Raw genomic sequence first — 14,971 nt, forward strand, 5'->3', positions numbered from 1 at the left:
GCTTGTTCCTGAAATTATACAGGATTATAGTTTGCAAACTGCGGGACAATGAAGCAAATCAAGATGAATTACAACCCTGGCCCTCCCTCCCATCCTCTGACATCTAAACGGGGAATGAGGTCCGTGTGAGTGTTTCAAAGAACTTTTAAGCACCCGCTCTTCCTTTGTTGGTGGTTTTCAGCTTTTTTCTTTTTAATGTGAAATTCGATTTCGTAACAAATCGTAGCAAATACGACTTAGTCCGAAGGAATTCATTACCGAGGCGCTGGGGGAGGGGGAGTGAGGGGTAAATCCTGAGGTCCTTTGCTATTCTGGTCACCGTCCTCCCCCCAGTGGGTGAGGATAAACACAACCCTAGGGAACAGGGAGTGAAAAGTAGCCCGGAGTTTTCTGGAGCCGAGAAAACCTGTGTTTTTGCGCTTAGGTTACTTTTATCTAACTGAAACTTTACCTATAAGCTTTTGAGCCTCGGACAGTGAGTCTTTGTTCTGCATAGGACTGCTGCTGCCACTTAAAGAGATCGCAGATAATGTCCCCGGTTTAAGATCAGTGCTCAATGCACATTAACTTTCTTTCTTCTTTCTTTTTTAAGCTCTGCCTCTAACCTACGGAGGGATCACGCGGCAGTGGGGGGCAGATAAAAGCCCTTTGGCCGAGGGTCACCTCCGTCCTTGTTGTTCACTTGAGAGCAGTGGAGAGGAAAACGGTCCCCACGGGCGGACTTTGGCTTCTGGAGCCGCGGAGCCCAGCGGTCCGGGCCTCCCCGAGCTCCGCCCGGTATGGGGGGAGGGGCGACGGGGGAGGGGGAGGAGGGGACTGGGAGAGGGGATTTGGGGATGGGGGCTGGAAACGCTAACGAGACCTGCTGGGAGGACTTGCGTCTCCTGCAGGTCTAAGAGTGACTTGGGAGAGCGGGATAGAGGAGGCGGACCTGGGCCTAGTTTGCTGGCTGAAATAGAACTCTATTTCGAGGAAATCAATCAGTCTGCAAAAAACAAAAATGGAAGTCGAGGTTTGGGAAGAGTTGTCTCATCCCCAACTTGAGTGGTGCGGGCTTGGGGGCGGAGACTCGGGACTGAGGAGAAGCCCTTTTTCCCACCTCAGCTCCTTTCCCTGGACTTCCAGAAAGAAGAATTACCCTCCTCACCCCCCCTTCTTCCCCACACCCATCCCCGCTCGCCCGCCAACCTTTTTCTGCACCTCTTTTTCCCTTCAAGTGAGAAAAGCCTAGTTCCTGAGCCAGTGGAGTCGGTCCTCTCGCCCCTCCCGCTCCCACGCGGGTCCCCCCTTCAGCCACCGCTACTGCCACCACCTCGGTTCCACCCAATCGATTTTTGCTGCATGTCAACACTTATTACCGGTGAGTGTGAGGGTCTTTTTTCTCCTTCTCTAGGTCTCTTAATGATTTCTGAGCTAGTTGTGTATTAAAGCGCTTAAAGGAACCTTTAAGGTAATCTATAGCATGAACACCACCAGCCTCCGCTAGGGACCAAAGATGGCGAGCCGGAGGTCTGGCCCCCAGGAGCCCAGGCCTCGCAGGCCTAAGCCCTCTGCGCGCCCAGAGGCTGGGGCGGGGGTGCTTGGGGCAGGAACCCCACACTGATAGTTCGCGGTCTCGGGGCTTTCCCCTCCCCCCTCCCCCAAACAACCACCCCTCACCTGTTACTCTAACCCTTTCTCCCGCCTGCCCTCGGTTTTTAAACTTTTAAAATTCCTGAGGCCTCAAACTCTTCATTCTCCTAGTAGCGAATTCAGACTGGCGGAGACCTAGGAAAAGGTGTATGTGCCCCACGTTTGTCTCAACTTCCTTCCAGGTCCTCAATCTGAGTTTTACTGCCCGTAGCTTGGTTAGAAATTTAATTTTAAAAACTATGTTGGGCAACCTGAGCCGTGTAGGCGTCTTGATTTGTAGGTAAATCCTCCCCTTCGCCCTCCCGGCCCTGCTCTTTCTTCCACCCCCCACCCCTGTCCCGCGAGGTGCTGAAACCCGGGAGTGCCTTTAGGAGTGTAACAACAACAAAAAATAATGAGAAAAAAAAATGAACAGCATCTTAAAAGTCGCAGTATTCCTCGAAAGCCCCATAAATTAACCCTGTGAAAAGCAGCGAACTCTTTTAAGGAGAGTCTATAAAAACCTGGCGCGTTGTCCAAGGAGGATAACCTCACCCCCACACCCACCCCCACCCCCCCACCCTCACCCCCACCCCCATCCCCACCCCCCCACCCTCACCCCCACCCCCATCCCCCCACCCTCACCCCCACCCCGCGTCGCGAATGTGACCAAACAAAGGTCTGTCCTGCAATCCACATCCTAATCCACGGGCGCCTTCGCCGCCGTCGCCGGGGCTGGCCAGCCTCCCGCCCGCCGCTCTCCGTCGACGCAGGCAACTTTGGGAGTCCCAGGCTAGCCGATGTAAATTTTTTAGGGAGGGGGAGAAAAAAGGGAGAGGGTGTAATCAGACCAGAGGCCTTTATGAATATAGAGTCCCTATTGATTGATTTATAAACCCCCCGGCAAGCAGCAGTTAATCTAAGCACAGGGGGAAAGCAAGAGACACGGCTGATTGAGAGAGGAGAGGTCTTGAAGTAAACGGGAGAAATTTGTTGTAGCAGATTTTCAGAAGGAATTTTTAAAAACTATCCTTCCTCCCCCAGCGTCCCTAATCTGACAATTGCATTTTAACTGAACTTGAGAAAGTGATAATTGAGGAAGAGATTTTTAAAAAATAATAATGTGTTAAGTAGAAACCTGATTTTAGATACATAACTAATTTTCCTTTTCAGGTTTTAGCGGACTAAAGCAGGGACATTTTACTCTCATCTTAAAAGTTTATCATCCTGCTTCCCAATCCCCCCACCCACACCCCCCACGAAGGGAGGCCTTCTCATTGTTAACTTTCTATTTGGAAAGATAGAATCCAGAATTTACTGTGTTTGGGATGCATAACTCCATTCACTTCTGAGTATTTTATGCATTTTATGTAAATGTTGATTTTAGATTTTGTTTGAAGATTAGAGAAGGCCTGGAAAACATAAAATATACCATTAAAGATGTATTTAATTCTAGTTAATTGCCTTTAAAAAATCATTGCTACTTCTGTTGTAACAACGTATGAACAGTTCAGTGGCAATTGTGGAAAACAGGAGATAGTTGAGGCTTAAGTTACCTAGCCAAAAAAAGTGACTAAAAGAACTATCCAAATTCCTCTTTATAAAAACATTAAAAAAAAAATTTAATGGATGTAGGGTAAAGTTGTTTGGTTTTGGAAGGTTGTGTGGGGGGTTGCATTTTTTTTCCTCTCTCTGAAGGGCTAAGAGAAGTTGAGACTCATTGATTTGGTCCTCCCTGAGCCGGGTGTGTGTCTGCACCCTCTGACTTTGATGGATCTTTCCAGACCTAGTTCTCCTGTTCTTCCTGCAAAAATGTTTAAAGTGTCCCCCACCCCACCTTGCCCTGTCCCTTTCTCCTCCCCCCCCCCCCATCTTCTCTCTCTCCTGTTTTCTTTACCCATTCTAAAGTTTTTTGTCCTTGCCTTTTCCCTGTTCTATCAACTTAGAAAATGGTCCGCTGATGCTGGGACCTCATATACTAAGCAAGGCTAAGGCTTGGTTGGGGTGGTTTCCTTAGAGCCCCAGGACTCTCTACCAATGCTTCCTCTGACCAGAAGAAGCAAGGCCTCTCTGTCTTCTGCGACAGTTTGCGGCAGGGCAGCGCGGGACCCCCTGGCACGCGGTCCTGGGCAGGAACCTCTATCCTCGTCCCTCTGGGGAGATGGGACCTAGAACTGTCTCAGCGGAGAAGGCAGTGGGGCAGCGCATGCAATGTGACGTGGATCCCAGACTAGTGGCAACCCACTTCTTGGACTCTTTCCCCGTTCGGCTTGTGTCAACAACCCCCTCAGCTCCGCTTCTCTGGGTTTCGGGGTGGGGCTGCTGAACCCAGTTGAAGTTTGATGGTATCTTTCTCTGTCCTCCGGGATGGACTAGCGGGGCCTTCTCTGTCGTCACTTAACGCGGCTGCTTGCGTTTGGTTACAGACGAGTATATCTGACTGATTTCACCAGGAAGTGTGCGGGCACCGGGTAGTGGGACGGTAGGGGACGCTGATGTGGACAGAGGTAGAGACCCTGCAGGCCATCCCCAGTGCCGAGGAAGGGGCTTTGCCGGCCAGAGCCCAAGGCTACAGATGACAGGTCACTTTGCTAGAAAATAATTATAATATCAAACAAACCAATAAAAAAAAAAAAAGGAAATTAAAACCCTTCTTCTGCGGGCCTCGGGCGATGTTCATTCGCAGTGTTCTACTAACCTTAGCGTCTCCACCCCTCGCTTAAAATCCGTGAAATCTTAGGAGCCACTCTTATCTGATGAGGCAGGGTCTTGTTTGTTTCTTTGACAGAAAAAAAAAAAAAAATCCCGCCTGCGGAATTCTAGGCTGCTGCTCCACGGCATGAAGCTCCCCTCCCCAGCTCGCAACCTCCTTTTCCCCTGCAGCGCCCCCCCCCCCCCCCCCCACCTCTGCCCGGTCCACCTCTGAGCTCCAAGGGATGGCAGTCTGGACATCTGACCAGGACTTTCTGGACCCATGGATTCCGCGGGAGCCACGTGGCCCAACTCTCAGAAGGACCCTAGGTGCCGCCGCTCTACCTGAACTTGCCCCCAAGGGTAGCTTCGCCTTGGGCCTCACTGAAGCGCCTGAACTGTGGATCGGGGACAGCCGTGTCCTACCGCCTTCTATTGACCAGAACAGCTGCTTTATCTTAATGTTCTTTTTTTATTTTTTTTTTTTAATTTTTTTTGGCCCTGCAACAAGGGGAAAAGGGCGATGGCAAGTCGTGCTGCCTCGCATTACCCTGACGATATTTTCAGAGGCACCCGGAGAAGTGGCGGCCCAGAAGGCAACCTACGCACCTCCGGGGATCCCTTTCGTGTCGCCGCACTAGTGTTTGCACGTCCCCTGGGACAACAAAACGGAATCTAATCCTCAACTGCCGCCGCGCACCCACCTCCCTCCGGCGTCCCCAACCGGCAGCCGCAGGCTGGCGAGCGTCGAAGCCCGGACGCTGGGGCAGCACAGACTCGCCCCCGGGGTCCTTCTGGGGCAAAGTGCCCGCCCTGGCGTCCGCGCGCTCGTCGCCCCCGCACGCGCCGCTCCCGGCCCCAGCAGCGGCGTCGTGGGCGGTCGGGGCCCAGCCAGAGCTCAGCCTCTTGGCTGCGCCTCGGGGACGCCTGCTGCGCCTCGGCCGCGGACCCGCTGGTTGCTCTGAAGTCTCAGAGGAGGTCTAAGGAGGCCCAGGCCGGAGCAGCGACCCCTCCCGCACCCCCGCCACTTCTCTCCTCACCCTCTCTTGGGCTTCTGTGCCTTCATTCCCGAGCGGCCATATACCTTGAGTGGGTCATTCCTGCCTGCCTCCCTAGAGCTGCCTTTCGAAGCCCTAGGGTTGAACATTAACCAGCCGGAGCTATAGAGTGGGGTAAAACGTTACATATAAAAATGAATCATCTATCCGATCCTGGGAGCGAGGACCTATAGAGAGCTCCGCGCCTGGAGCTGCCCGGCTACGTCCCCGGCCCAATGCACAGACCCTTCTGGCATCCACTTCCTAGGGACCATTGAGCCGCCCGCGGCTGAGGGTGGGTGGAGGCGGGGAGAATGGGGGTTATCGAACCTGCCGTTCTCCTTGAGTGGCCTGATGTTTAAGCTTTCTAACGCAAGCGAATTTCCTTTCCTTTTACACTTGAGGTACACAGGTCTGGAGCAGCCTTTCCTGTCTTAGCAAAGTTAGTGGGAGTACCTGAGGTTCTAGGAGGGGACTCTGCCCACAGGGTCGAGAACCCAGGCTGGTCGGTCGACTCTGGGAATCGGCCGCCAGCCCTGGCGCTCCCGATGGACCCTGAGAGGCAGGCTGGGCGGGTAGAGAGTGGAGCGGGAGCTGTGCAAGCCCAGGTTGGAGCCTGAGGGGAGGTGCACGGTGGGCGGCGCAAGGGGCGGGGGTGGGGGGTGGGGGGGTCTGGCCGGGAGGCTGAGCCCGTGCGCTTGCCCCGGCCAGCTGTCCTGCTGAAATCCCAGGCTCAGGTCGCACTCCCATCCCCCCTCGCCTGGGCCCTGCCTGTTTCCGATTCTGATTTTTTTTTTTTTTTTAATATAAGTACTGACTAAACCCACTTGCCCAGTCAAATACACAGAATTTATGAAAAGATAACAGCGGGGAAAGAGTTCAAGAGAGCGCACGTCCTCAGTTCTTATGCCCTCACCTGGAATCATTAGCAACCCGTGGTGCTTGGTAAATCCCTGAATAGAAAGGTGATTCCGTTTGTGTATCTCTCGCTCCCTCTGTCTAACCTCTCCATTCCCCTCTCGCCCATTCAAGAAAAGAGATAAAGTTAGGTGCTAGCAAGAGAAAGCTGTAATGTTATAGAAAGCTTTCAGGAGTTGCCAGTCAACCTGCAGAGTAATTGTACTTCTTAAGATGATTGGTTTATTTCTATCCATAGTAGCTGCTTTACTCAAAATGTGGTGCCTGGCCCATAATAACCTCTGAGTAAAGATTTCTTTAACAGGTAACACCCCCTACTTCTTACCCACACCTTGGAGTCTATCTCTAACCTGTTCATTGAAGCAGCGTAATTTTTACTGAGAGCATTCACCCAAATCTTTGTACTTAGGGGTGTGAGAAAGTGGCTGTGGTGGTGTGCATATTTGGTGTGAGCTGTGCATCATGCCATTACTCTCATGGTCATGCTTTAGCTTCTTAAAAAACTACTTCTTCTCTAGTGTGTTTATAGCCTGTACAGCAATTGTGAGAATTTCTGGCAGAAGGTAGAGACCGACAACAGTGACATTCAGGGAACAAGATTTCAGAGACTCAGCAGGCATCAAGCATGTGATGAATACCATATATTTGTATTAGTTGGATATTAGTTCCAGGAGAAATGACTTTGAGTGTAAGATGTAATTACAGAATGTCCCTCACTTCATGTAATGTCAGTGCTCTGCCTGACACACACAGTATTCTATGTGATTCCCAAAGAGCAACACAACCCCAGATTGTCATCACCCAACTGTGTGCTACCCCACTTCTCCAAGAAAAATAGAATGGACTCAACTGTTCTACCAGTTAGCTCCCCAGAGGGAATGAACACATCTAGGCAAAGAAATAAAAAGAGAGATGAGTCGGGGCGCCTGGGTGGCGCAGTCGGTTAAGCGTCCGACTTCAGCCAGGTCACGATCTCACGGTCCGTGAGTTCGAGCCCCGCGTCAGGCTCTGGGCTGATGGCTCGGAGCCTGGAGCCTGTTTCCGATTCTGTGTCTCCCTCTCTCTCTGCCCCTCCCCCGTTCATGCTCTGTCTCTGTCTGTCCCATAAATAAATAAAAACGTGGAAAAAAAATTTAAAAAAAGAGAGATGAGTCACATTCAGTTGGCCCACAGTGACTTACAGACACAGAGAAACATAGGTGGAAAAAGGACATTTACTTTTAAAGGTGCAGGTAGCTGGGGAAAGGGATAAGATAGAGAGTATTGCAGTGTTCACTCAAACTGTCTTCTCCCCCATCAAATTACCATGTTATCTGACACTCTCAATCTATTTGTGTCCTGGGTAACAGACAGTTTGACCAAGAGGTCATAGACGAGAGGGCTTGGGTGATTGGAAACAAGTTTGACAAGAAAGGAATCTGGGTGGGTTGCCACTGTGGAGGTGGAAAGATGAGGCCACCGTGGCTGCAGCAGCCTGGGAGCCCCAAGTCTCTGCTGGACTCTGCATTCGCATGCAATGCCTCCTCAGAGACCAAAGAGGAAGAGCTATCCACACAACTTTATGGACAGGAGAAGCTTATGTCTCTCTCTTCACAGCCCTTGTCTTTACCTTCTCTTTATTTCCTGTCACCCTCATTTCCTCCTTCTCCTTTTGCTCTTTTCCACCTCAGTTGGCTGTCTCCAGAATTCTGGCTGCTCTTGGGGTTATCCTCTACCTGTCTCCTCTTTTGAATCAAGGCTTTAGATGTAATGTTTACAACTCCAGATATGAAAAGTTGTTTTATCCAATCAATAGCCTGCTTGTAAACTATTTGTATTCGTAAATATAGAGTGCTTGTATGAACAATAAAGGTGTCAGGGCCAATAAGTAAAACATGCAACATTGGAATATGTCTTTTCATAGCAACAGAGGGACTGCGAACATTCTTTTACAAAGCTCCATTGAAGACTGGATATCCTGGAAGGGTCAGTGAACACACTCCTTTAATCCCAGGAAGCATCACCCTTGGCATTATGACCAGCAAGGTGGTAAATCTCAGTTCAGTTTACTACTCTCAACTTGGAAGCTCCTCTTCTTCCTGAAACCACCACCTGTAGGCTTGGACACGTTCTCAAAATTATGTGTTCTAAAAGAGCAAAGATACAGTTCGGTGTGGAGTTTATGTGCTAACATGAGTTTCTTTCTGCATCTTTTCATATAAAGGTACTTGTTTTTCTTGTACTATATCCTATTGTTATTGGCTCAGCAGTATTTTTTTGGTGATTTTCCTGCCTTTTATGGTTGGAAAGCACCTTCATTGTCATCCTCCATTTTCAGATTAGAACTTAATAGAACGTTGTCTTTCTCCATAGAAGATTTGTCCCATTACCATCCTTCTTTGATTCCTTTTCCTTTGTAACTTCTTCCAACATCTCTTTTAGAGATAATTCTAAATCTCACAATTCTCTTCCTTTTTAATTTTTAAATTTCATTTCTGGGCACTTAGTGTTCCCATACCTTAAACCTCTAGATTACTCCTTTGTCAATTACCATGTGGGATGTATTACTAGGAGTTGAGATTTGGGACTTATTTTCTTTTAAGCTTTTTGTGGGAGCCTGGAACAATACTTGCTAAGTAGTAGGTGTTCAATAAATGCCTGCTGATCAATTGGTAGAATTAAAACTTTTGTTCACAAAAATTAAAGTTCAAAGATTAAAATCTATAAAAATAGCATGAATTAAATCTCAGATTATTTCTAATTCATTTCTTTCTTTTTTAATGTTTATTTTTGAGAGAGAGAGTGAGAGAGCGTGAGCTGCAGAGGGTCAGAGAGAGAGGGAGACACAGAATCTGAAGCAGGCTCCAGGCTCTGAGCTGTCAGCACAGAGCCCAACGTGGGGCTTGAACTCATGAACCATGAGATCATGACCTGAGCTGAAGTCGGCGCTTAGCCAACCGAGCCACCAAGGCACCCCAACTCTAATTCATTTCTAATTTTCTCTCAACAAATCAGATATGTGAAAGAATTCCATAGTAGAAATTTCATCTTGATCTTTTTTTTTATCATCACTACTATCATTTTTATTACATCAGAGCATTTTTAGGATAATGAATCAAATCATTCATCATTTTTAGGATGATAGTCAGGGCTTGTAGGATACTGGAAAAATTTTAATGTTTCTTAATAAATAGTATGGAGAATGTGTGTGGTGAGGGAGACACTAAGGAGATGTGTATGTGGTGGTTGGCGGAGGGGGGCACATAGATGACAGATGTATCCAACTTATAATGTCAGGCAGTAGAATCATGTTACTAGTTAAGATATTATGATCTCCAATCTTCACAATTATTTAACGCACTTAACAATTTCACTCTTTATAATAAATAGTAAAACATAGTGCTTCACAATATACAATAGACAAAGTTCTTTTTTTCATTTTTATAGTTAGAGATAAGGAACTTGAGAAATTAAGTTAAACTGTTAGTCAACCCCAGAACAACAAAAAAGTATTAACCCAATCAGACTCTCACTAACATCATAGACCAAACAAACCACAGTTATTTTTATTTCTGCTAATTGTTGCCCCCACAAACCTCCAATATTTTTGATTAATTTATTGGTGGCAAAATATTCCCTAGATCACTTACCCTATCCACTCCCACTTGCCAACTGCTATCATACACAATAAATACATTTCACCAGAACAGTAGGAAGATTGGCATTACCTTTGATGAGACAAGTATGAAGCATTTAATAATTCTTGTTACATACAAGAAAAAAAATGTTTTACCTTATTATACTAAAAAAAAGCAAACAAACATACATATGAACAAACAAATATATAAATGGGGAGGCTGAAATGGCAGAGAGTTACAATAAGGTGAGTTTTACGGTGCCTATATGGCTTTCAAAACCACCATGTCTACATCCCTGCCCTGCTGTTCTTTAGAAGAACACTCTAGGGGCGCCTGGGTGGCGCAGTCGGTTAAGCGTCCGACTTCAGCCAGGTCACGATCTCGAGGTCCGGGAGTTCGAGCCCCGCGTCAGGCTCTGGGCTGATGGCTCAGAGCCTGGAGCCTGTTTCCGATGCTGTGTCTCCCTCTCTCTCTGCCCCTCCCCCGTTCATGCTCTGTCTCTCTCTGTCCCAAAAATAAATGAACGTTTAAAAAAAAAAAAAAAAGAAGAAGAAGAACACTCTAGATGGCTGAAGATTCAAAAAATCAAGGGGGAAGATGACTGGGAAACTATACGATGTGATAGGCAAATTACCTTTGATTGGTTCAGGCACTCTAATCATCAATTAAAAAAATGATCTATACACTCAAGAAACAATGGGCCAATATTATTCTCACAGTACTTTAAATATATTTTTTCCATTATATTTTGACCTGATTTTATATATAATCTTTCCTAAATGTAACTATAGGGTGATGCAAAAGATCTGAGTTATTGAATATTTCTAGGAGCTACGCACTGCGCTAAGCGTTTTTCACATATTATCTCAATCAGTTCTCATAACAATCCTCTAAAATAGGTACTGTTATGTTTTTATTTGTCAGATGAGGAAACTGATGCTCAGAAGTGACTTGCTTCAGGATGCCTGGCCAGTGAGTGGCAGGACCAGGCCTAGAATAGGACTCAAACCAGGCACAGTCTGACAAATCAGGCCAATCTAAACAAATGGCCACTGTAAAAGAATTCTGTCTTCTATACCACTTTCTGTTGATGTTCATTAGAAAATGTCATTCATAAAAGACATACAGATTAAGGAAATTTAATTATTAAGAGTGCTATGAAAATAATGTTGCCTAGTTAGTTTATGAAATGATCAGTGTTTGAAAAAAATGATGATTATAGTAACTGAGACCATTAAGGTAAAGTTATTCTACTCTTCTGTGTGTGTCTCAAGGCACGTTTCTCAGACTAAAGTAATAGGTATAACCTCTTAAGCTATTTTGAAGTGTGAGATTTTATTATTTTTATTTTTTTTTAATTCTTTATTTATATTTGAGATTGACACAGAGTGTGAGCAGGGGAGGGAAAGACAGAGAGGGAGACACAGAATGTGAAGCAGGCTCCAGACTCTGAGCTGTCAGCAAAGAGCCCAACACGGGGCTCGAATTCACAAATCATGAGATCATGACCTGAGACAAAGTCGGATGCTCAACTGACTGAGCCACCCAGATTCCCCTATTATTATTATTTTTAAAGTAATCTCTACCTCCAATATGGGGATTGAACTCATATCCCAACATCAAGAGTTGCATGTTCTACTGACTGAGTCAGCCAGGTTCCCTTGAACTATGACATTTTAGATATGATAGGAAACGGAGCCAACTCTTGCTAATATTAAAGAAAGAATTTACACACACACACACACACACACACACACACACACACACAACACACATCAGTTGGCATATGATGAAATGATTTTTCCTTCGTCTTGTACGTTATGACCTGCTTCCTCCTTTCTTGCCTCTCCTCACCCTCCATTGTCCCTTTCAATGCTAACTCTAGGTATCAGCTTAGATATCCCTGGAAAAGGCTTCCCTGACATCTTGGCATTGGATTAGGTCAAGGTGCCCCTCCTGTATGCTCACATACCTGTAAAAAAGCATATAACACACTTCCATGAACTTAACACTTTTGAAGATTATAGGTCAGTTACTTTGTAGAATGTTTTTCAGTTTAGGGTGTGTGTGTGTGTTTGTGTGTGTGTGTGTGTGTGTGTGTGTGTGATATTTTCCTGTGATTAGATTCCAATTACATATCTTCTATGATATTCAGAAATATCACAGAAGTGATGCTGTGTTCTTAGGCACACAATGCCTGCTTAAACATAATTTCATGATGTTACATTGCTTATTTGGTTTAGGTGACATCAGCTAGCTTCTCTATTGTATTATTACATCTCCTCTCTTTGTAGTTAGTATTTCACAAGCATGAAGTGTTTCTTTACAGTGAGAAACTGAAGCCTCCTGCCAACAGCCATGTATGTGAGCTTGAAAGTGGATTCTCCAACTCTCTAGATGACTGCAGCCCTGGTCACTAACTTCACCCCAAGTCTGAGCTGCTCCGAGATTCCTGACCCTCAAAACTGAGTGAAATAAATATTTGTTGTTTCAACAAGTTAAATTTTGAGTAATTTGTTACACTGCAATATGTAACTAATCCACTACATACGGACTTGCTATCTTCCAAAAGTTTGTCACTTTTTTAAAAAATTTTTGTTTGTTTGTTTTTCTGTCACTTTTTATCTATTATAGTCCTCCCACTTCTTTGCACTTAAGGGTTCTCTCTCTCCCCCCACCCTACCATTTTAATAGCATTTGGGGGGGAAATAGAGATAAAACTATTTGATCTACCAATTTTTTTTAAGTTTATTTATTTGTTTTGAGAGAAACAGAGGCAGCACAAGTGGGGGAGGGGCAGCGAAAGAGGGAGATAGAATCTCAAGTTGGCTCTATGCTGCCAGCATAGAGCCCGATGCAGGGCTCAAACCCACAAACTGTGAGATTATGACCCCAGCCTAAACCAAGAGCGGGACGCTTAACCAACTGAGCTACCCAGACACCACTTGATGTGACAAAATTTTACCAGAAGTCCATGGAGGGGAATCTTAAGCACAGATTTGAAGGAGGGAAAGGATAGGACTTAGTGATGCTGTTTAACAAAAACATTTGAGTTAGAAGAAATATGAGATAAACACTCTGAGACAGAAAAATAAACTTACAGAAAATAAGAAGCAACTGAAAATGATATTTTACTTCATATTTAATAAATAAGATTCTGAGTTTTAAAAGTATAATTTAAGAATATTTCTTTTGTCTGCCCAGCACTGCTCTCCTTCTGGAGGCAGAAGTGTCTTCTTTTTGGAGGAAATGCTCTTTTCTTTACTTAAACTGTATTGTTCTAGTGGAGGCTGCCAATTATAGAAATGGTCTCTCTCTTCACAAGAGGAGGCATACGACCTAGGCCAGCCCTTTGGTCCCTCTCTGGGAGTTTTCAAGTGGGATTTAGAAAGAAGTAGTCCTTTCATAAAGAGATATCAAAAGCGAGGTTGTCAAGGGCAGAATGTTGCGGTCTCTGGTAAGACAGAAAGCTGACTCAGAGAGAAGCACAGATGACAGCTGGATGGAGAGAGAGTCTAGCCTGTCTAGAGTCCCTGTTGCTTGTTCCTTGAGGTCCGTGCCCTTCCTGAGATTTTGGTACTCAGGTCAGTATTTACTTCCTGTTTTGCCCGTCTAAAATTGGGTTTCTGTTACTTGCAGCCAAAAGAATTCTTGCTTCAATAGAGTGTCCCTTTTCCCACCCCCATAAATGTCTTCTTCCTTGAGGAGAGCAGAAGAAAGTGTTTTGGAACCATGATTTAAGATGGTTTTGGGGGATCCTCAGAGGCATCAGTGTAAGAAGAAAACTCTCATCTTCTAGTGCCCTCTGCTAACACTGCCTGTAAAGTATTGAAGAGGTGAAGGAGAGTTGGGTACACACACACACACACACACACACACACACACACACCCGTTAAGTTTTTTTGCCAACACGATAATATTTATTGAAAGTCTATTATATTTCAGGCACTTTTACAAACATCTGTTCTGCATTAGTCCAAGAAACTAGATTTTTCATACTGTTCCTAATTATAGATGAGATAATACCTTTAAAGGTAAAAGATGTCAAATATTACTTTTTCCAGAAAGAAAAAGTTATGAGCAAAGACTCTCATTCTGTTCACCTTTCTAAACCTCCGCCAGGTTTAACCATTATTTGGATGTCTCTTTCGCTTTCATAGTGAAAGGCTATCCCAAGAAACTTAAAACAAGATTTCAAATGTAAATGGTATCACAGTACTACTATTTGATTTGTTTCTAAAGACATTTTGAGAAAGATTATAAAAAATGAACAAAAACCCAAATCAACTATAACTAAATAGTGTGACTTGCCTTGAAATTCTAGCTTTATTCCTATACATTTGTTTCCTCCAAAGAAACTGACTGAAACAAGTCAGTCCAAATCTATATAAACAGACTTAAGTTTGGGAGAGCTGTGATGCTAAAGGCATTAATTCCACATTTGATTATTACTTTGAAACTTGGACAATTAGTGCTTGTCCAGTAATTTCTCATGTGTTTTCACCCCACCTTGTTCTTCCTGGGGGAAAATGGTTACAACAGTTTAGAGCTCTTTTCTGAAGAAATTTCCACACTGGCAAAGGTACCAACTTTTCACTTTCGTAGTGGGTGGTCTGGCACAGAAACTCCCCAGTGGCTGAGAATCTGGAGCCTGGCTGGGCCTCCCATAAGCTACAGTATTAAACATTTTTATATGTAATTTAAGATGTGAACTATTATAATTAAAAATAAATAATTAGGTTTTTCCCATTAGAAAATTGTAAGAAATTCTCAGTGTATTCTGTAGAGTTAAGACTGTAAGTCTATATCAAAAATTAATCTTTTTCTTGTTCATTTTAAAAAAGTACTATCTTGATTTCTTCCTTTGTTCTTCCATTTTTTATCCTGTCTTCTATACCCTTCTAATGTTTTTCTTAATTATTAAATATATATGCATATTTAAATTACAATTCATAATGTTCTTGTGTTCTAAATAGTTCATTTATTTAATAAAAAGTTATCAAACACTTCTTCAAACACAATAGAAGATAGGAAGGTAATAATTATTTATTAAGATAAGTGCATTATACTCAACACCTTGGGAATGATGACAACTCT

The 14,971-nt window shown here is 44.8% G+C and overlaps 1 long non-coding RNA gene across 1 annotated transcript; it reads left to right on the forward strand.

The window, feature by feature from the left end:
* Window positions 1–635: 635 nt before the first annotated feature.
* Window positions 636–12,377, forward strand: LOC121030999 (uncharacterized). The gene is made up of 3 exons (XR_005790505.1): window positions 636–777; window positions 1,218–1,360; window positions 12,204–12,377. It is a non-coding gene; the product is annotated as an uncharacterized LOC121030999 (long non-coding RNA).
* The last annotated feature ends 2,594 nt before the right edge of the window (window positions 12,378–14,971 follow it).

This window comes from Herpailurus yagouaroundi, unplaced genomic scaffold (assembly GCF_014898765.1).
Source record: "Herpailurus yagouaroundi ecotype Mexico unplaced genomic scaffold, PumYag 28, whole genome shotgun sequence".
NCBI classification, from domain to species: Eukaryota; Metazoa; Chordata; class Mammalia; order Carnivora; family Felidae; genus Herpailurus; species Herpailurus yagouaroundi.